The following is a 24,341-nucleotide window of genomic DNA, read 5'->3' as shown; positions in this document are numbered from 1 at the left end:
ATAATGACTACTATTACTCACATATATGTAAATATACAGCATAATAAACCAAGTCAGAAACAGTGATTACCAGCAAGTAATTATCCAGAATAGAAATACAAAATATATGGTTTCTTTTTTATTTTCTTTTTTTATTTTAACTAGTATTACACAGTAAAAATATATTTTTTCCTGTAAAATTGCCACTTTTAGGTTGACTTGTTTTTTTAGGACAGCAACCAAAGCTGTAGTATTTGAAAGAGTATTTTGAATGAATGGTTTGGGCACATCTGTTTTATTTTTATCTCACTGGGCTCCACTGGACCACATGCTAGCATTATAGCATGCTGCTAATTTTAAGGTATATATTTCCAGCCGTAGAAAAGATTTGGATTGGGGAATAATTAGGTCCTGGTTTAGTTCAATTAGGGTAAGAGAAGAACATTAGTTTCACAGTGCATTAAGACTGATGTCTGCAGTATGGGTTTGAGCTGAGGGCATGCACAGCTGTTGCCATGACGATCAGGGCCCTTGAAAACATTAATGCATAGGGTAATGTAACCAACCCTTCAACTTCATCAGGCTGGACTTAATCATGCCTTCTCACAAATGTAGGGGTTACATGTACGCCAGGACCCCCGAGCTCAGGAAACAGGACATGGCTACAAGGAGGGGGAAATGGAAAGTCCCGTTTATTTACAAAAGCAGATCTGCTGAGAATACTAATCATAATGATGTAGTTACTGAATCACTAACACAAGATGTGTTAAGACAGACTGTAGCGCGAAAAGTTGTTAATGAGACCAATATTATCATCATTATTTCACTGCTTCTTTTAAGCTCATGAAATAAAGAAGTCACTGGTTTTCATTCATTCATTCATTCATTGTCTATAACCACTTATCCAGTTCAGTGTTGCTGTGGATCCAGAGCCCACCCAGAATCACTGGGCGCAAGGCAGGAACACACCCTGGAGGGGGCACCAGTCCTTCACAGGGCGACACACACACACGCACTTTCACTGATTTTCAGTGCACATTCAAAATGTGAAATTCCTGTTCCTCTTTCTCTGTCTCATTCTCTTACTCTTTCTCACACTTCCCTCCTCTCCTTCTTTCTTCCCCCCACTCACCCCCTGGACCACTCTGACCCAGCCCCTTCCGAAAGAAAGCAGCTGGGTTTAAGTTACATGTCAGGAAATTAGTGCAGATTTACATTCAGCAAATGACTTCATGAAAACAAGCAGACATGCACGACTCTATCAGATTATCTAGAGGCTGCTCTGTTTTTAATTACTGATGTTCCATCATTATAGCCATTGTTGACTTTGCTATAATTACTCTTCCATTAATGCATAGTAAACAATTTAAAATAACATGGCAATTTCTTATTTTCAATATGTAACTCCTAAAGCGTTTTTGAGGGGTTTTTTCTGTACCATCTCAGTGCAATGTTCACAAATGTTTTCAGTCATTTGTTCTTGTACACTTAGTTAATGATCCCATCAATGAACACAAACTCCGTGACATCAAACTAAGAAAAGTACATCCAGATTTTGAGGTTCCCAGCTTTGTGGCTTACAGTAGGCTCAGTGCAGTCTGGTTGGAATTCTTCTGTGCATTTTCTATACATCATGCTTTTTTCGTTTGTTTGTTTTCTTTGAGGGAAGTCCCACCACATTATGACAGCAGCACTAGTGGAGAGAGAATGAGCATGTGCTTCATCCGAGACATGCAATGTCAGACATCACCTGTTTTCTCACTGCTTGTATACTCTCTATAGAAAATATAGAATCACTGGACAGCCCAATGCCCAGAGTGGAGCGTCAACTGCCCAGGTCTGTCACATCTGCTGGCAGATGCCTATGTTGTCTGGCACCATGCTGTGTGATTAGGGGAGGGAAGGGGGGGGGCATCCACCCATACAGAGAGAGAAGCCACTTGTGCTCTTTAGGGCTCCCTGCCTCGGATGGCTGAGGCATCATCAGGGATTAATTAATTAGTAGTATTAGTTAGAGGCATCATCAGGGATTAATTAATTAATTAGTCATCAGGGATTAATTAATCTGGCATCATCAGTTTGACACTGTGTCATTAAACCCTTTCGTAATTAATATAAATGTCATTTAAAATTTACTTTATAAAGACTTTTTAAAGCTTCTGTACTCTTTTTCTGAATATATAAGGCTTAAATATTTATCTCATGAAAATTTTGTTTTTTTAAACTTATTAACTGTTGAGCTACATTGTTAAAAATATGGTAGGGCAGATTAGTTTTAAGTTAAGTTAATTTTACTTGTTCCGGAATTATATAGTATGCTTTATTGCTGTTATGCAGATTAGAATACCTTTTTTAATCTAAGCCATTTTTACCTGTACAGTGAAATCTCTTCTGTAACCAAATGAAGACATATTACAGATCTTTATTGTGGCAGGATGATTTTACAGAGCTGATCTGCACATGTGAATTTCATAAAGGTCTTCAGAAGACAAGCCTAGGTCGCATCAGCTGTGTCTTACCTAGCTAGTGACCTGTAGCCTCCAGACCTACAGGTCAATTTCCAGTGGCTACACTGGAGTTTGGAGTTCAGAGTTCATGAGCTCTGAGTATCCGCCTTTGATGACCACTGAGATACAGCCATGAAGAAGACGGCCATGGTGATGAATCAAGGACATGTGTCTTTTAAAAGAGCACTTAAGGGCTTAGGGAGTGACAAGAAAATTGATGCCAGACTAATAAAAACTAATCCGAGGTTTAGAGCAGGATTCTCTAGCCTTCTTTGAGGTCCTTTCTGATGTGCTTATTGCTCAGTGTTCCAAAGATGCATTTGGCAGGGTATGACACCCTTCGATTGATTTATTTGGTGAAAATGAATGCATTCTGTCTTTCATGGTGACATCACACAACATGCACTGATATAGCCTTCTCATTAGTGCCCTACAAAAATATAACCCTGCTTTCCATTAGTATGTCATCACATAAACATGAAAAGCTCTGCTCAAGATTCTGCTTTAAAAAGCATCTATTGGTTTTAGATGACAAATTTATATCAGCATAAAAACAAAAGATTTTTAAGTCATGGAAATTATTATGCATCAAATTAAAAAACAAATAAAAAAACAAAGCTAAAAGACTACGGTCTTGTTTACATTTTCATACTCATCATTAACACACTAACTTTGATCTGGTCAAAACGATGTTAAAAGACCACCAAATACATAAGCCTAGTAGTATCTGGGGCTTACCACACTATTTTGGTTGCTTGTTTGATAATATCTGGCTTACACCACATGGTCTCTAGTTTCAGCTGAATAGTCTGTTCTCACTTGATTGTATCTGGTGTTAACAACATATCAGTTGCTGTTCACGTTATAGCATCTGGTGCCTAGTGTATGTTGTTAACTGCATATTTTCTGGTGCAATGCATTTGGAGGCACACAGTTTGAGTCTCCATGCAAAATGAATTGCAATATTTTGTGTTTACTATTTCCAAAGCCTATTTGCTCATCATCCTTCATCAGTAACACTATTGTCATCATTGTCACAGTCAAAGAACAGAGGAATTCCTAGGAGATGTTAGTTGGTGTGGGAGTCTTAAAGGCAACATAGATGAGTCTGGTGGACTACACTTCTCCCAGTAAAACTAAGTAAACAAATACCTCCTCCCCAACCTTTAAGGTGGAACTGTATGTTTGAGTAAGAAGCCGACTGTGTCATGTTCGACTTGTCTGTAGGTTTTTATTCACTGCTGGAATTACAGAAAAAACTCAAGCTGTTTAGTTTTAAGTGTTTACTTTCATATAGTTAGCAGTCAGTTCCACATTAAATAATGCCTCTGAAACAGCAAAAATAAGTCAGTATTACCCACCACGATGGTGATAATATGTGGAACTGCATTCTCTAGAACGTCAGAGATCCATCAAGTACCTCTGGGCCATTAAACAGAAATAGAACAACATCCTGATCTCTTTTCAACTTTTGAAGGTCTCTCCACTGTCTAGAAACCTTTCCTTGGTCATAGCTTAGCCAGCGACACATACAGAGAAAGCCATACAGAGTCATTTTAGACAGAGATTATTTCTTTTTTTGAAATTTAGGGTTATGTTCAAACACCAGACAGTTTTAAAGGATGCAAACAGAAAGGAGAGGTAGCAAGTAACTTTCTCTGAAAATTATAAAAATCACAAACATCACATTTAACCTAACACTATTAGTCCAGAGAGTGACCTTATTGCCCTGGGCCCATGTGAAGATCATGGAGAAGACTCATCCATCAAACCTTAAATTTTCAGAATCACCAGACAATAGAAAAACACTGCCTGGGTCATGAAAGCTCAAGGGAAGACTGCTCAGAAGCACACACTCCTGAATGGTTGCCTCCACAACTGTTGACCTATTTTATAGCAAGACATATGTTAAGAGGATTTATGATGGCATGTTTATACACAAAATATATAGCAGCATTAGTTCTCCAACTTATAAAAACTATAACCTGCAGGTGTGTAGATGACATCAGTGTTCTTCTATCTGGTGGTCAAGGGGTCCGTATGGGTCTGGACATCAATAATGCATGTCTTATAGGGCATATGGGGATTATGACATGCTGCAGCAGAATACTTGGTTTTGTAAAGTGCTACATTGCAGAAAACAAATGTTTTGTGTCTCTGGTATTTGCTCATCCATTAAAGCACGGAAAGTGATAGCCATATTCTGTGGGGTGTGTATACAGTCAGACAAAGCCTTTGTTCCACCTGAGGACTCTTATTCTCTTAGTAAATCATACAGTATTTGGCTCAAAGACATACCGCAGTTACTGTTTGTGAGGTTCGCAAGGTTTTTATGTGTGTTTGTGTTAGTTTATGTGAAATATCAGGACAGAATTCCAGAAAACAAGGCTGATTTCTCAGGACAATGTCCACGTTTTGTGAAATGCAAGGACAAAAATTTCCTCACTGTAAAAACATTTTTATTCCTAATGGACAGTCCTGGCATATAGTGGAACCTGATTGTTACATTTCAATGTAACGATATACAAACAGCAAAATCTTCCAGCATGCATGGGAATGTGTGTGAATGTGTTGTTAATTTTTTTTTTTTTTTTTCTGGGTCCTGGTCGTTTTGAGACTAGATGAACAATAATAAATAATACAAAATATATAAACATTGCTCTGGATATTGATGATCATCTTCACGGTATTTATGTACCTGAGACACAGTGGTAGTTTTTTGTCCTCTGTATTTTGTGGATAATGAACTCCACTCTCACACTTGAGTTTTTCCTCCAAGTGATGCTAATAAGCTGAACCCCAGCCTGAGGGCACACAGGGCTACTGGGGTCAGCTCACAGTGCCATAGTGTTTGCATACGTGCTGTATAAGCTCTAAATATGAGAGCTCAGTTCATCCTCACTGCCCCTCACTAACATGAACCATGTGTGAGGAGATGGACCCCCACTCAGTGCTGTCAGTCAGCCGGCCAGCAGAGGAATACGGCTTCAGGGAACAGAGGTCATTCAAAAGCGCACACAGAAACACACATGTGCACATGCATTCACCATGCATTTAGGTCTCAGTTACACTCATGCTGATTCAAGAGCCTCCAATCACTGATTTCAATAAGCTAAAACCAGCTTTGCTGCAGATACAACCTATTCTCTTATTTTTAAAAGGGAACACCAAAAAAAAGTTAGTCTTTCACATTGAACATGACACATTGACACATTGTAACGCTGCATAATAGCAAATTTAAGTGTACTGTCATTTATTGATTTGACAAATTTGTTTAAAATCAGATAGACCAGTCAGGGCTCAATTTTATTGTTTTCAGTTCAAACAAATGGTGGTTAAACAGCTCGTCTTGCTTTTGGTGGTTTCTGTGGTTAAATGGATAAACTAATTAACAAATATGTGATAAAGCTAACTGGCTTAATATCAATTGATGGTAAAGACAAAGTAAAGTCAGTATCTGGCAAGATCTGAGGTTTAAGAATATAGATGGATATGAGTTCACTATTTGGCAAACAACAGGTCATTGTTGTCCTTTCTGTCTATGTTCACTTTTATCCTTTCTGTCTATGTGCTACCACTAGTTATCAATGACTTGTAATGCATTAGCAACATATTTAATAACCATTACTAAACAGATTATAAACGATTTATGAAACTTTATAAGTGTAGTCTTATTCTAAACTGGTACCCAATCAATTGTTGTGACCATAACGTTTCTTCAACAGACAGTGCAGTGTCCCCTTTTGCATGTGATAAAAATCCATCAAACATTTTACTTTCAACATAATGTTGCCAAGTAACCTGTTCCTGGACTAACTACCCTTGCTGAATTTGGTTACCAGTCTTGACAGGGAATCAAGTACAATGAACTGCCATATATGAGTGGAGCTGGAAACTATTAATTGAATTTACATACACCCAGGAGCTTTAATATATTCTTAGTGTGGTTAGGGTGAATCCCATTTCACCACTTAGCCCTACTAGTCCGTTTTGCCTAACTGTTAGCATGTCTCAGTTTTTGTTGGCAAAGAAGGGTAGGGTCAAGGTGGAGGGCTATATACCCTTTGAACTGAGATTATTTAGGGGCACCTTGTGAATTATCAGCAGGGTAATTGTAATTTTTTTCCCCTTCAAAAACTGTGATAACCAGTGTATTAACTGAATTTAATGTAGTTTTAATGTATTACATCCCATTATTTTATAAAAAGCATAAGCTCGTAAATGAAATAATTATATTCTAGCTCCTGTGGCTACTGCAGGAGTTAAGGTGGGGAGTTTTGAACAAAAAGCATCTGAATAAGCAGCTGAATTCAGCTTCATATCAGAGAGTTACAAATGGGTGATAATATATGATTATGGAACACTTTTAAAGGCATGAGTTCCTAAAGTTAACTAAGTTAAAGTCCAGAAGCTCTGATATTGTTGTAGACTGGCAGCAACGCACAAAACGCTGCTCTTCTTTCTTTTCTGGTGATGTATCATGCTCTTGAAGGGTCAGCCTGTTTTGTAGGGGAAGATTTTAACTGCTTGTAGCTCAGTTCCTGGGGGCAAGATAACACTCAAAAAGTAGGGGTAGGAGCAAAATTAAGAAGTGGGATTCACCCTTAGCCGAGACAACTCTAAATTAACTTTATATCAAGTCAAAATATAGACCTTTCTATTTCTTTGGGACATGTCTTCCTTCTCTGAAATGATGCATCCATTTGCCTTGTCATTAATATCTCAATGAAGGCTTGTAGAACACACCACAAATATAGTAAAGTGATTCACATTTTTGATAAGTATAGAGAGTGTACACATGCGCGCGCGCACACACACACACACACGGTGACTGATGCAAATGTAAACACAGGGTGGTTGTTAGGAGGGCTGTGGGAGATGTTTCCGCACACACTGGGTTCTGGGTGCTCGTGTGGTGTGTGTTTGGGTTTGAGAAGCAGAGCAGCTGAACTCAGCATGACACTTTGGGTCACACAGAGGCTTTCTCTCCCCTCCACTCTGCATTCTCCTTTTCCTCTCTCTCTCTCTCTCTCTCTCTCTCTCTCTCTCTCTCTCTCTCTCTCTCTCACTCTCTCCTGTCCTTCCCCTCTTCCTCCCTCACCCTCTCCCCTGCCTTTCTACATACTTCCCAATGATTCTCATTTCCTTTTACCTCACTTTTAACTCTGTTTTCTCTTTATTATTCTCTCAAGTGAAGATTTGATTATGCCCAGTGCATATTCAAAGGAATCAGTCTATAGATTCTACAGACTGCAGATCAATTGGCCACTCAACATCTTTTGAGCATGAGGATATAACTTGAGCGCTAAAATTCAGATAAAAATGATAACTCCTACACCTTTAAAAAATGACGGCTCGTCTATATAGAACCCTGAACACTTGAAGAACCTTTTGCACCATTAAAGGGTTCCTTGCATCAAGAAGGGGTTCTTTAGATTGATGGAGAATGTGCTGTAGATGGTTCTATATCGCACCAAAACAGTTCCTCTGTTGTTACAAAGTTAATATCATAACAATAGAAGAACCATTTTTTGTTGTCCTTCTACATAATATATAACCCTTCCTATAGGACCTTAATCATTGCATGCTTTGGTTTGAGTTTTACAGTGAATATGGCCTCGGCAATGAGAGAATTATGACAGAATGACGGTATTAAACTTGTTTTAATGAACAGGAGTCCTGTTGTATCCTCAGTGGTAACCTGACTAAAATTTCAGTCACTAATATGAGTATCATCTCAAATAGCTGAGTCATTTAAATGAGTTAATCATCTAAGAGATATTTCCCCAAACTGAATTTCTCTGGGCATGTTAAGTGTTGTAGCTGAAGGCCTAGACATACAGTATGTGCCGGTTTAAATATACTAGCTTGTAATGACAAGTTAAAACATTTGTGTGCATACTCATTGCAACAAATCTGACTAACTTTTATCTTCCCAGGTCTCACTTTGTGCACAGGGTCTTTGTCATAACGAAATGGAATGGGATATTTTTAAACTACAATTCTCTATAATGTCCTTGTATACTATAGCATTGATTTCCCTTCAGTGGAACTACATTCAGGATGTTAGCATTTTCCTGGCGTCCACCAAAACCAGATTTGTACGGCAGATTGCCAGATGATGAAGCATGATTCAACACTCTACAGAGTGTGTTTCAGTAGAAGTCACCAGTTCAGCAGACAAAGCAGACACTTGCTTCTACGCATAAGATCACCTTGGAAGCCCAATCTGTGAAGCCTCCAACGGACACTGTCACGCTAATGTTGTTTCCAGAGGCAGATTGGAGTAGTGAGTGTTGTAGCCAAGGAGAGACAGTTTTACATGCATCAGCACACAGTGGACATATTCTGAGAGTTTGTGTTTCTAGCTGCTTAATGTTTAAACTGTTGTTATTAATATACATTTCTACATCCGTATTAAAAACATTTATTTTTAAGACATTTTAACATTTCTAAGTTGACATACTGTGATGAATGTCATGACTGTTGTGTGCAAAAATAACTCCTCAAAATGGTATTGTAATATGTGTATTAAAATGTAATAAATACATTGCATATGCAGTAACTAAAAAGAATTGTGTTGCACACGTTGCATCCAAAGACATTTATAGAGATCTACGGAGGTCTAGGTGGAACTTTTTTCAGTTTATGGCATGGTATTTGAAAAGCTCTGCCCTATGTGTGCTAACCAATCACGTTCATTCCCACCTGTTGGCTAGTAACCAGTTACATTCTTTCTGCCTCAAAGGCAGTGCTGCCTGCAGAACCATTTTGAGTACTGAGTACTACAGTATTTCTGTATAATCATATAATGTAAACACTAGGTTATACAGGTTGTGTGCACCAATTAAAACAACTTTGTCCACAGTGGGAGCACATTAAAATAGCTGATTTCATGTATTATAAGGGGTAACTTGAAATGGTTGGACATGTTTTGTAATAGAACTGGTCATGCCATTGGACCTGGAATTTAGAACATCCTCTCTAATAGTTAATATATATTTATGTTACACTCTTTGGAAATTGGAGCTCATTCTGCTGCTGAAAACCATTAGCAAAGCTTAGAAATCCATGAGTCACCAGTGCCTGAGTCACTGGTGTATTGCTGTTCTTCATATTACAAATTAGGCTTTCACTTACTGTTTTTGTGCCTCTTTTTTATTTATTTATTTATTTTTTGGTGTCTAATTTCTTGTGTTTTTTACTACGTCAACCACTTACGTAGCAAACTGCTGGATTTGAAAAGATTCTGATCTGTTCCTCAAATCAATTGTTTTCAAAGCATGATGAAGACAGATGTCAGCAGCAGCTCTCCTCCAATCTGCAGTCTCTTGATGAGCTGATTGAAGCCATGCAGCTTGAAAATGAGTCATGTGAATTAAACAGGAGTCGCTTGTTTCTGTGAAGAATCTCTCTTTGTTTGCATTAACTGAGCACTGAGGGAGTTGAGGAGGACATTTGAACTCTGCATGCTCTGAAGATACACTGTCGTAAATAAGAATGCTTGCTAAACGTGATGATGACACCCCTAGTCTCAGTGTCAGTGATGCCGATGTGTATGGGAGATATCGTGGGAGTAAAAATGTGCACACTTTGTCCCATGTGTTCTGCATCTGCTTCAGTCCCAAAGCCAATATGCTAGATAGCACAATGTGCCTTGTGGTTTTTTGCTGTCAGAACTTGTTGACGGTAGCATTGGACAAATCTAATTTTAGCCAGATTTCTTTAAAAACCTGATGTAAAAATTACAAAGACTCACCAGTAGCTGACATTATCATCGTACACTGTGTCCAAATGTTTTAATGACTGAACATAGCTACTTAATGGTGCACCCATTTCTAACACAAGCCTTCGACTGTAAACACACAGCTTCCCTAATCTCAAAAGGGAAGCTTAAAATACAATGGGATTGTCTGGAGCATTGGCACAGGAGCCTAATATCACCATGTCCAGTGTTAAGTATAGACTAGTGGGGTACTGAACACAGGGCTTTGGATCAATGGAACTGGTTTCTCTGGAGCGATGGAGGTTGTTACTTCAGCAAATGTGGGACAAACTCACTGGGTGCGTGGTTGTGTACACATTGTTAATACATGATCTCCTATATGGAGTGTGATCTTGATGTGGAGGTGATCACAACTGGGAATTTCACACCTTAACCTTGTACATCCCACCTCAAAATTATCACAGTAACTTATAACTTTCAGATTAGAAATCAGTGGATTTTCAAAGCAGGTTAGTGTTTTGGTCAGTACACAGAGAAACATTAACCTTTATAAAAAGCTTAAGAATATGCTGCTACTTCTTTTGCTATTACAACTTTAGAAGTAAGCTTTTCTTTGTGGAAGGTATGTCATACAAGTTCAGCTCCATCTACTTGTGGGAATTAGGAGTTAGAGAGTTTCTTCTCACTTTGACACTTGACACTTTGGAAACTTCCCAGTTGTGATGCTCATGAACACAGCATGAGTGTTAAGGGGTCAGGGGGTGATGGGAGATGGGGGTTATATCTCTGTTCTGTCTTAAGAGCTGTCAAATTGGAACGTTAATCATAGACACTGATGCAAAATTCCATTAGGGGTGTGTAATTATTCCTTCAGACTAGACTATTTTGAAGGCCCTGCCATTTTCTTGTGTTATGGTTTGTTTCTGGTACACCTTTTAGAGTACCAACTTATATCCAAGATATTAGCACAACTCTCTTTGTGACAATTTTATCACATCAAGTTCAGCTCTACTTTATGATATTAGGAATTCTGCAGAGATATTCAGAGGATATATTATCATCACAGAAATGTATGTTGAATACATTGAGATGTAACACAAATTTTGACTCAAGTGTAAATACTTTGAAGATGCTGACCCTGGCTTCAAATAGCATTAACATGTAAATGAATCCTGTATTTAAGGATCACCACACTCAATATAATGATGTTATACTGAATATCAGTTTCTTGTAGGGGAGGCTCCAGGCCAAGTGTGGACAATAATCACATCTTTAGAACAGCTCACCCATGAAAGATTTCCAGCCAGCTGCATCCTGTGATCATTGATGAAGGACTGGAAGATGTCAAACACAATCTGTGCAGCACCAGATGACCTAATGTCCCTGACTTTACATCTACAAAGTATACTAATGAGGTAGGTACTCACTAAGAAACAGTGAGTGGAGAGTGTTTAAAAACTCCAGCACCACTGCTGTGTCTAATCCACTTTCAACAGCACAATACATATTCGGTCAGTTTCACTGCAGCACTGAGAATGATTCCCCACCCAGATCATATCTGGTCTGTGGTGGTCCTGTAGTTGTAATGACTATTTAAAAGCAGGGAAAAATAAGGCAAACAAAAAATTCAGAGCAACTAATGGACTACCGTTGGTAAACTACAAAGAGGATAAGTTATAGAGGAAATCTAGAGGAAATTGATATTAGGATTTGCCTTCAGAGGAATTTGATATACGTCAAAACATATAGATTTTACTTTGAAAGCTTTGACAAATTTTTATTTTTTTCTTTTCTGAGTAATGCCCGGTTCAAGACTTTAATGCATTCCTTGTTGGATAATTTACACAGTGGCCTGACATTGCTGATAGAGTCAGGTCACTCCTCCACAGCTCTGCTCTTTTTGTATAGTCAGACAGGCGTTGGATTTACAGCTCCTGAAACCTGTGCTGTTGGCAGGAGGTTCACACTTAGAAGAGCAGTGGGCTTGGCAGTTGGCCTGGCCCTTAGAGGCAGGACAGAGGTCCAGGTACGTTCCATCAGTCACCCCACCTCTTCAGGATGTCCTGTCTGATAGAGTGCGATAAACAGAGGCTGACCTCTGTAGTCTACTTCCAGAACCTTTTGTAAAGTTCCACATGTGTAGTGCCCAGTTTTGGAGCTAAACAAAAACACATGCTGCCCTTTCTCTTTTTAAAGTATTTCCTCTTTGCTGTGGGCTCGGGAAAGCGGATGGCCAATAAGATTGGACCTGGCTTCAACCTTATGTGACCCCAGAGTCACATCACAGTGTAGGAGTAAGTGTACCCCTAACACAAAATAACTACTCCAGAGGTTATACATGAAAAATCCTGTGGGACCCAATGGCTTGGGTTTGGCTGGGTCCAGTTGTCATTTCTCAAATATTCATTGGGCTCAGATTTAGTTCACATTTCACATGCGGTTTCCCAAAGTCGGTTTCTCATTTGAACTGGTTATACCCAGCATTCTCTCTTCTTTAATTTTAGTCTGTGACACATTTTAATGTGCTTTTCTTCAGCTTTAGTTTATTTTACTTTCTTTTAATTTTACATTTTAATTCATTAAAAAAGGATCTGACATGATGGACTTAACTGAATTCAGTACTAGGGCTAGAGATATACTTGCTGTTTGGCCATGCATTCGTGTAGACAAACATCTGCATCCTGAACGTAACTGTTCACTAATAGCCAATGTGCTACGCTTGTAACTGGTGGCTTACACTAGAGGGCAGACCAGAGAAAGATGTGGGTAATTGCGGACTTGGCTCTGACACAGTCTTACTTCAAAACATTGTTCCATTGTGATGCTGATTATCGCCTACACTGCCCCCTACCATTTACACGTGTACTGCACCTTGTGTATATGTAGCGTTTTTTTCTTTCTGAGGACGAACACAACCATGCCCCAAATGGATGCAGGGTATGCGAGGCAGCCATGTTTGTGAGGAAATAGTTAAGGCACTATGTTTATCAGATATCTAATAACTACATTTTTGCCAATATGCAGTAATTTAACATGGGCTATAATAAAGTTAATGTTATTATATTCATGAGTGATTATAGTCTGGTAATATTTCCTAGATTTGGAGACATCCCTTGTACAGCATGTTCAAATTAGCTTCAGACACAGGTCAGTTCTGGCCTCAATAATGATATGATTAATGTCAGATCCTAGGCTGTACTTTTGTTCAGAGCAACATTCCAGGTCCAGCCATGGGTAACAAACTGCGATTGTTTCAGGCCACAGCTCTAAACAGATTTCTTTCTTTTAAAGTTTATAATGGCCTTGCTAAATTATCAGGTTAATGTGCTAATATATCAGGTTAGGAACTGATTGGATTATAGAAGGGTGCTATGGCAAAAACTTCCAATATACCTGTTTTCTCTTACTCAGAAATTGTGCATGCACAGCTCCTAACATGAGCCAGCTGCAAGATAATGATACAGTGCAAGTGATCTGTTGCCCTGCAGGGGACTAGTGATCTATCCAGGGATTGTTTCTGCCTTGTACTCAGTGATGCCAGGGTAAAAGATGATGTAGTTACAGAAAATTAATGAAAGAATGAGTAAATGGTCTGTTGCCACTGGAGATTTTTTTTTTTTGGAATACTCGGATATCAGCCCTGCTACATATTTGAACATATCTACTTTCTCATTATGATTGTGTTGTTTTGTATAGCAGCCCTGTTTTGAAGATATGCTTATTTGTTCTTTGTCTGTAACTACTTGTCTAGTTCAGGGTTGCAGAGATATGCTTACGCATGCCCTAAATTGACACATTTTCCCATTTAGAGCATCCTGGAAATTTCTTTTTCTGACAATGTTCAGTCACTTTTCTCTGAGTGAAGGGTCACCGTATACAATTCTGTTGTTTTCCTCTCAGTGTTTGGTGTGAGGCCTTGAAAATAAAAGAAAAAATTCTTGATTAGTGTGTTTGTTCAGACTCCTCTTCCAAGAGTAATCGTTAGCAGATTTCTCAATCTAAAAGAAGCAAATCAAAAAGCAGACCCTCTGCACTTGTATTCCTGTAATTCATTTGTCTTTGTTTGTGTAGGTTGATGAAAGCCTCTGAGAGATTTGATTGGTTTACATTCGTGTTAGCAGAAAACAGTCCAGGTCGATGGAAAGCGAGAGAGGGTGAGAGACATGGGAAGAAAGAAGGCAGAGGTACGTCCGATATTCTTACCAGATGCAGCATTTTTTGGGGCTGTTTGTTTTGGAGGCTTCAAGTGGCGGGGTCCCCACTCGTTTATTTTTCTCCTGATCTTGTTCCAGCGCCCAGTGCCAAGCAACTCTAGCAGAACCAGGTACGCTGATGTCTGTTTAGGAGATTAGGACGAGAGTAAATACGCTTTAGTGTGGTAAGTCATGCTGCGCAAGTGAATGCAAATTTCTCTGCATCTGGGAAGTGTTCTGGGTTTAATTGAATTTACACTGACCTTGGTATTATGCAAAGATGTCGATTTCACTTCGCCCAAGCTGGATCTGTTAATGAGCCGCGAGGCAGGTACACATACACAAACTGCTAGAAGAGGTTAGGCAACATGAAAGAATACAACCATATTGTTTTCATCAGGAGATATTTGTTCTGTTTGGGAAATGGTTTGCATTATGGCCCGAGTACAATATTAGTCACCTTGAATTGTATTATATATATATATATTGATGTACCCTCATGTACAAATATAGCCTCGGGGGTGGTAGAGCAGGGTACTGAACTCTACTAACCTATACGTCACTGGGGTACGTAAAATGCCTCTTTCCCTTGAATTAGGAATGAATTAGAGTGCACTGTCAAAAACAAAGGTATACTACTGGTTTATTTTTAATTTCTTACAGTAAAAACAGTGTAAATCTATATTTAATTGTACAACAGTGGCCTTAAGATTTAATTTTTTAACATAAATGTTTGCTACCAGAGATAAAGTCCATATTTCAACAAAGTTCATAACTTTGAAAATGGAAAATAATAATAATCATTATCTGTAACCTCTTATCCAGTTTAGGGTCGCGGTGGGTCCAGAGCCTACCTGGAATCAATGGGCGCAAGGCGGGAATACACCCTGGAGGGTGCGCCAGTCCTTCATAGGGCAACACAGACACACACACACACATTCACACCTCCGGACACTTTTGAGTCGCCAATCCACCTACCAACGTGTGTTTTTTTGGACTGTGGGAGGAAACTGGAGCACCTGGAGGAAACCCACGGGGACACGGGGAGAACACACCAACTCCTCACAGACAGTCACCCAGAGTGGGAATCGAACCCACAACCTCCAGGTCCCTGGAGATGTGTGACTGCGCCACCGTGCCGCCCAAATAATAATAATAATAATAATAATAATAATAATAATAATAATTATTATTATTATTATTATTATTATTGTTATTATTATTATTATTATTATTATTATGAAATAACTGAAGTTTGAATCAACCAATCAATCATTTATTCATCTTCTGTAACGGCTTAATCTTGATGAAGGTCAGGCTGGGGCCAGGGCCTATAGTCATCTTTCACAAGACACTAGTCTATCACAGGGCATCACCCCCACACTCATCTAGACACTAATATAGTCACAGCTGTAGACAGTATCTCACAATCAGCCCACCTACCATTATATGTTTTTGGATGGTGGTAGGAAACCAGAGCATCTTGGAGAAACCCATGCAGAACCTGAGGTGAGGGTCAAACCCAGAACTCCAGAACCCCGGAACTGTGTGGCAGAGACACCTGTAGCACATAGTGCAGCCCTGTATGAAATCAGTAAACTGAAATATCTACAACTGCAGTGGAATATGATACATGTCCATTCCCCAAACAAAGATACACAACACACCTTTAGGGGAACTGCCACAGTGGTCACAATTTTTCTGAGACTAAAACACTACAGGAGGAGTTATTAAAGTATAGCTGTACCAGCTCAAATTGTTTTAACTATTTATATTGTGAAAGTAAACACTTCTGGTTCTAACATCTGATTGTGCCATGTTCAAAGCTGTTGTCCCCTGGAGGCCTTATATCATGCCAACATTTCCTTAACTGTGGGAAAATCCAGTCAGCCCATGTTAAGAAAGAACTCATAAAGCAATGACCTTAAAGGCCCTTTTTCAGCCACAGCTACATCCCCACCTCATTTCAAGTGGATGCTCCCCCTGGAGTGCACTTACTGTATTATGTACTCATATCTTACATCTGACATTCGTCTGTGTTTATACCTGATTGTTTACATATGAATAAGGCTTCACTCTCTTGGCAGGTTCAGAGCACTGATCTCAGTGTAGATATGCTGAGCTTTGTGTGTATGTGTACTCCTGCTTCTCTTTGTAGTACTCCTGTACTATCAGGACTACGTGATGTGTTTTTTTCTCCATTTGAATATTATTTGCCAAGAGCAGCAAAGGCCAGGTGCTCCTGGGGCAACACTGAGGTTCAAACCAAACAACACGCTATCTCTTTTCAAGCCCCACAACACGCTGTCTCTTTGTCTCTCTCTCTCTCTCTCACCCTCCTACTCTTACAGTCCTCTCCCGGTCTAACTACATAAACAGTGTATAATCAAAACATAAGTTTACATGCATACAGCATAGATCATACACTCAGGTGCCTTTAGAAAGCTCCTCTAAATGTGTAAATATCTCATACTAGAATAAAAAATATATATATTCTAGCATGAAATGCATAACTGGACTCCCATTCACCCCTTACACTTTCAATCTAATAACTAAGAAGATCAAATCAAATCAAATTTATTTATATAGCGCCTTTTACAACTTACGTCACAAAGCAGCTTCACAGTTTCAGAACAGAACATTTAAATCAAAGTCCAATGTGAGCGAGCCGAAGGCGACAGTGGCAAGGAAAAACTTCCTCGAGGCTGGAGGAAGAAACCTTGGGAGGAACCAAGACTCACAACGGGGACCCATCCTCCTCTGATCAAACTATAGATTGAATTTTAAATTATCACCAATGAAGTGTCATTATGCTACATTATAATAATAATAATCATAATAGTGACATCAGTCTTGGGGCATAATAATAGTGCATCAGATTGGAAGAATCAGTCAGTGTTGCTAATCTGAGTCCATTTCTACTTCAGTGTAGTTGATCATGGTGAGTGGTCAGAGGCTGGCAGCAGTAGATGGAGGTGAGCAGCTGGTCTGGTCTGGGCCGTAGGAGAATCCAGCAAACAATCTTCCATCAGTGGGCCACCAATTTCTCAGAAAACAGTAAAGGGAAGCAGTTAGTTTAGTTGAGTGCAGCAGAGAAAAAGAGCATGTGAATATTTTCATTAGTGTAGTGACTGATCTGACTGTAACAGACTGGGAGGCAGGAAACCAGAAGGAGCTCAGGCAAAGACATCCTTCCGCTCCAATCAAGAGAAATTGTGAGCACATCATCTGTGTTTACCCTGATTCCTCATGTCCATGAGTTCCTGAAATGACAACCTTAAACTAGAAAGAGGTTAGTTGCCAAAGGCTAAACTGAACAAGTGTGTTTTGAGCCTAGACTTAAACATAGTGACTGTGTCTGCGTCCCGAACACTAGCTGGAAGATTGTTCCAGAGCTGAGGGGCTTTGTAGGAGAAGGCTTTACCCACTGCTGAAGTCTTATGAATTCTGGGTACTAGTAAGAGGCCGGCGCCCTGAGATCTGTGTAATCTTGGTGGTTCATATTGCGTGATGAGGTCTCGCAGGTATTCAGGGGCGAGACCGTGTAGGGATTTATACGTGAGTAAAAGAATTTTGTAATCAATATGGAATTTAACTGGAAGCCAGTGAAGGGCCGATAAGACTGGGCTGATGTGATCAAATTTTCTAGTTTTAGTGAGGACCCTGGCTGCAGCATTTTGAATTAGCTGGAGTTTACGCAAGTTTCTGCTGGAGCATCCTGATAAGGATGGTTGATAAGGAAATTGCAATAATCTAATCTTGATGTAATAAAAGCGTGAACTAATTTTTCTGCATCTGGGAGGGATAAGGAATTTCTGAAATTAATGATGTTCCGAAGATGTTGGAAAGCTGTTTTTGTAATGTTACCTATATGCTGATCAAATGATAGATCTGAATCAATTATAACACCCAGATGTTTAGCTGATGAGCTAGGGAGAACAGGGAAGTCAAAATTATGTATTAAGTCTGATACCTTATTTATAGCAGGTTTTGGAACCTAGAAGGAGAACCTCGGTTTTGTTGCTGTTTAGATGAAGGAAATTGTATGACATCCAATGCTTCACTTCTTTAACACAGTCCTCCATTTTCTTTAGTGTTGGTTTGTTGTCTGGTTTGGCTGATATGTATAACTGTGTGTCATCTGCGTAACTGTGGAAGGTAATGCCATGCCTGCTAATAACTCTGCCCAGTGGCAGCATGTATAATATGAATAATAAAGGTCCTAAAAAGGAGCCTTGGGGAATTCCAAATCTCATTTTTGTATGAATAGAAGAAACATTATTTACTTTTACAAACTGGTAGCGATCTGTGAGGTAAGACTTAAACCATAACAGGGCCGTTCCTGTTATTCCAACCATGTTTTTTAATCTTTCTAGCAGAATAGTATGATCAATTGTATCAAAAGCTGCACTGAGGTCAAGTAGAACTAGCATGGATACAGAGCCTCGATCAGATGCGAGAAGAAGGTTGTTTGTTATCTTAACTAAAGCCGTTTCGGTGCTATGGTGTGGCCTAAAACCAGATTGAAATTTTTCATATATAAGATCTTAGATATGAAGGGAAGTTTAGCGATAGGTCTGTAATTGGATAGTACACTAGGATCAAGATTCGGTTTCTTGATCAGGGGTTTAATAACTGCTAATTTAAATGCTTTGGGTATGTGACCCAGTCTAAGGGACGAATTTATGATTGTTAAAAGGGGATTGATTATGACTGGTAATACTTCTTTAAATAGTTTTGTTGGTATTGCATCAAGTGTGCAGGTCATACAATTTGACAAGTAGATGATTTTCTCCAATTCTAGCTGTGGTAGTGGGTCAAAGTCCTCTAGTCTTTCTTCTATGTTTTGTTCTATATCATCCACACCAGATGACAGACAGGCTGGATTTAGTAATATGGTATTTATTGTTTGTCTAATATTTTCAATCATGTTGTTAAAAAAGTCCATAAATGCATTGCTGGTGTGAATGGCTGGGATCTGTGGATCAGTAGCTGCCCGATTGTTTGTAAGTTTAGAGATTACATTAAAGAGTGCTCTAGGATTGTCTTTATTTTTTTCAATCAGTGAGGACAGATGTGCTGAACGTGCATTGACGAGCGCCCTTCTATATTCGATAAGGCTGTCTTTCCAGGCACAGTGAAATACTTCCAGTTTAGTCGACCGCCATTTCCGCTCTAATTTTCTTACGGTTTGTTTTAAGGTGAGTGTTTCTTCATTATACCAGGGAGCGAGTTTTTTCTGTCGTAGCTTTTTATGCTTAAGTGGTGCTACACTATCTAAAGTTGATCAAAGTGTGTTATCTAAGTAGTCAGTTAGTCTGTCTAGCTCCAGTGGGTCTGCTGGACTACTGACTGAGGTCAATAAATCAGTGATGTTTTCAGTAAATTTAGGGGCTGTAGATGATTTTAGTGAGCGCTTTAGATAGTAATGTGGGCATGTACATTTTTTTTCAATATCTAAACTCAGTTCATATGAAATTAGTTAGTGGTCTGAGACTGTGGAAGACTGAGGGAGAATATTTAGGTTTCTTATGTTAGTGCCCAGGGTCAAAACCAAGTCTAGTGTGTGATTACAATAATCCATGGGACCTGATACATTTTGTGTGAAACCAACAGAATCTATTATTGATGTGAACGCCTTTTTTAGGGGATCATCACTTTTCTCAAAATAATGTTAAAATCTCCTACAATTAGTAACCTATCACAGGACACTGCTAAATTAGCAGCTAGTTCACCAAATTCTCTTATAAATTCTGAATAGGGCCCTGGTGGTCTATAAATGTTTAATAAGGAGATTGTGTTCTTATTTGTGGCTGGGTTAATTATGTTAATGTACATAATTTCAAAAGAACTAAAGTTGTAACCATGTTTTTGGTTAATAATTAAATTATTTTTGTAAATTATACATAATCCACCCCCTTTGCCCGTCAGTCTGGGGCTGTGTACATATTTATAGCCTGTAGGAGTGGCTTGATTTAGTGCTAAATATTCATCATTTCTGACCCAAGTTTCACTAAGGCATAAAAAATCAAATTTCTAATTATCACGGACTCGCGGAGGGCGGACTGACGGAGGTGGACGCACTCGCTAAAACACAACAAACTTTTAATTAAACAAAACAGAACCATACAAAACAGACTACAAAACAAAACAACGACAAAGGAAATGAAACGACTACATGAATCGACAACGTGGAAAACAATGACAGGGAAACTACAGAGACAGACAGACTTGATAACATGACAGACTTAAAACAGTACAAAGGAGAAATGTCCGACAGGAGGAAGTGATACAAGGGGACTTAAATACTTAACACAAACGAGACACCTGAGACAGATAACGAGGACATCGGACAAATGAGACACAGACGAGGAGGCGGAACAAAGGCGGGACTAGGGCAACAACAAACAGAGCCATGTGCTGAGAGCGAGCACATGGCCGGGAAAACAGACATGACAGGATGAGGGCGTGACAGATGCCCCCCACTGGACGCGCAACTCCCGGGGCGCATACACCTAAACCCCCCAGGAGCTGGCACAGGAGAGGGCACGGAAAACAAGACTCAGGACAAGACGGAAACAGACACAGGAGCTGGGGACATGACAGGACCGGATATAGGACACTGGACTCGGGACAGGACAGGAGACTGACAAAGGGGGGCAACAGGAGACTGAACAAGAGACTGGACAGGTGACTTACAAAATGAAACAAGAGACGGAACTAGGGACTAGAATGGACTAGACAGGACGGGAGTGGAAACACAAGACTTGACAGGAGACTGGGGTTGTACATTGAACAGGAACTGAGACAAGACTGAGGACAGGACAGGACATGGGACGGAAGACTGGACAGGGGCATGTGACTGGACAGAGGCTGGGTGCTGGGACTGGACAGGAGACGGGACTTGAGACAGGACAGAGGGTTGAAACGGGGACTGGATAGGAGACGGGACTTGAGACAGGACAGAGGGTAGAAACGGACTGGACAGGAGACGGGACTTGAGACAGGACAGAGGGTTGAAACGAGGACTGGATAGGAGATGGGACTTGAGACAGGACAGAGGGTTGAAACGGGGACTGGACAGGAGATGGGACTTGAGACAGGACAGAGGGTTGAAAAGTGGACTGGACAGAAGAAGAGACAGGTGACAAGACACTAGACTGAAATGGGGATTGGACTGGATTATTAACAGGGGACTGGACAGGACTTGGCAGGGGAACAGGGACCAGGATGTTTACGGGGACATACACGAACACAGTGACAGGGACAGGAACAGAGACAAATGCAGACACAGGCACAGGAACAAGGACAGAGACAGGGACCAGAACAGGGACAGACATGGGAATCAACATAACAGGAGGGTGCCCAGGACTGGCCAAAGTCTGTGGGGCTGTCCAAAAAGCCATCCTGGGCACAGCTCTAGGGATTGGCCCCGAAGTCCTAGGGGCCCCAAAGCCGCTTTTAAAACCTCCCCCACAGGATATTTGGGGCCTGTACAGAATGGAGTCCGGCGAATAGCACACCTCGCAAAAGGATTGTCTGTTTTAGCTGCGTCCTTACTGTGGTCAGACATTCTGTCACGGACTCGCGGAGGGCGGACTGACGGAGGTGGACGCACTCGCTAAAACACAACAAACTTTTAATTAAACAAAACAGAACCATACAAAACAGACTACAAAACGAAACAATGACAAAGGAAATGAAACGACAACATGAATCCACGACGTGGAAAACAATGACAGGGAAACTACAGAGACAGACAGACTTGATAACATGACTGACTTAAAACAGTACAAAGGAGAAATGTCCGACAGGAGGAAGTGATACAAGGGGACTTAAATACTTAACACAAACGAGACACACCTGAGACAGATAAAGAGGACAGCGGACAAATGAGACACAGACGAGGAGGCGGAACAAAGACGGGACTAGGGCAACAACAAACAGAGCCATGTGCTGAGAGCGAGCACATGGCCGGGAAAACAGACATGACAGGATGAGGACGTGACACTAATCCATTATTATTTCATGTATAATGACTGCTTTAGGGTTAAGTGCTCTTATATTGAGGAGGCCAAACTTTAGGTCTGAGGGGATGATACCAAGCTCTGTTTCTGATGGTTTAATAGTGATTAGGTTATTGGGGCACGCTGTTTGATATTTTCTGGGTTTAAGTTTGATTCGGGGGACAGACACAGTCTTGATACTGTAACAAATGTTTATATTTCTTAGAGCAAGCATTGTAGATACACCCTTACTATGGGCAAACAAATGGCCATTATCTGTAAGTGTATCCTTAAAATCACTTACCTGTTCGCTGTGTAATCTACTTGCCTGGTTTGTGCTTGTGGGTGGGATTAGTCAGGCCTGGCGTAGAACATCCTCCATGTTCCCAGAGAGAACTGCAAAACCTAGACGACTAGGGTGAAGCCCATCCCGGCGGTAGAGGGCAGGACGTTCCCGAAAAAACACTCCCAGTGCTCGACATAGTCCACGCCGACAGTGCCACACCAAACCCGGAGCCAGTAGTGCAGTGCGAAGAGCCTGCTGTACGCCTCACATCCTCGTCTGTAGGTGGGTAGGGGGCCAGAGATGACGATCATAATTAAAAATAATTGAATAACTGAATATTCATAACACACATACACACACACACACACACACATATATATATATATATAGCTGGAGAAGACTGTAGCTTTAAAAAATTATTATAACATATTTACAAATTATTATAACAAAGTTACAAATTACTGTGTTGTTTTTTTCAGATCTAAAGCAACAATGGAGCATAATTCTTCTCCAGTTTTCCTTGAACTTTCCTCTACCTTCTGCAGGTGGATTATCTCCTCAGAAAAGTATGAATAAATTGTACAAAATGTCTGATTTCACTAAAAGTTATGTCAATATTGGCCTTGAACATTTTACAGTACTGTGTAACTTGGGTCACGCTTAAATATGTGTATCGCCTCCAGATTTACACATATCTACATATGTGCTTGATATTTATTATATTATTTATTATTGTGGCTCCACGGTGGCCCACAGCCCTAACAGAGACTTTGTGTTGTCTATGTTGTAATAGCTATATGTGTGTGGTGTAGTTTAGCGTTGATTGGTGTTTGTTGTGTGATGACGGTAACAGCAGCATTGTTTTAAGTGAGATCATCTTACTTGCACTTCTCATTCATTTTTGTGGTCCACTCAGCTATTTTGGGGAGAGGGGATCCTTTGGGTAGGTCTTCTATCTTTTTAAAGAGACTTTGAGCCTGTATGTTTACATGGAAGTGCAAATAAGTACTTAAATGTCTCACCTTTTAGCCTTGCACTTCAATATATTATTATATATATATATATATATATATATATTTTTTCAATAGAATTGTCCACTTTATTTAGTTGTTATACAATTATCTTGCACTATTGCCTACTCTGCCTTGAACATCCAGTATCCTACCTCCTCCTATTATGATTATTTTGCACTACTGTTTACTCTGCCCTGTACATCCAGTATCCTACCTCCTTCTATTAAGATTATCTTGCACTATTGTTTACACTGCCTTGTACATCCAGTATCCTACCTCCAAATCAGGTTATTGTCTTCAGTCAGTGTCCCATTGACTCATGTATGTCTATCAGTGAGCTGCTGGTATCGTATGTCCTGCACCTGTCTTCTGTTTGTTCACTTACATATATTTATATACTTAGCTTAGTTGAATTTAGTCTATTTTTTGTTAAATGTTACTGCATCTTGGAGAGGAGAGTAACGTACATTCAATCCTTTGTATGTCCTTTACATATGCAGAATTGACAATAAAACTCTCTTGACTCTTATATTTAATTATATTGTTAAAAACTGAAGATCTGTAGTCCCTGTGACAAGAAATGCATCACATTACATTGTTTTTGCATGTGTTATTAATAGCTATACAGTTA

At 39.8% G+C, this 24,341-nt stretch overlaps 1 long non-coding RNA gene across 1 annotated transcript; it reads left to right on the top strand.

Annotated features, from left to right (window-relative positions):
* The first annotated feature begins 14,287 nt into the window (after positions 1-14,287).
* Positions 14,288-15,531, top strand: LOC136701572 (uncharacterized). Its single transcript, XR_010803821.1, has 3 exons — positions 14,288-14,396; positions 14,505-14,590; positions 15,231-15,531. It is a non-coding gene; the product is annotated as an uncharacterized lncRNA (long non-coding RNA).
* Positions 15,532-24,341: the final 8,810 nt, after the last annotated feature.

Source organism: Hoplias malabaricus, chromosome 7 (assembly GCF_029633855.1).
Source record: "Hoplias malabaricus isolate fHopMal1 chromosome 7, fHopMal1.hap1, whole genome shotgun sequence".
NCBI classification, from domain to species: Eukaryota; Metazoa; Chordata; class Actinopteri; order Characiformes; family Erythrinidae; genus Hoplias; species Hoplias malabaricus.
The sequence above is the reverse complement of the archived record's forward strand: the minus strand, read 5'-3'. Positions and strand labels throughout refer to the sequence as shown.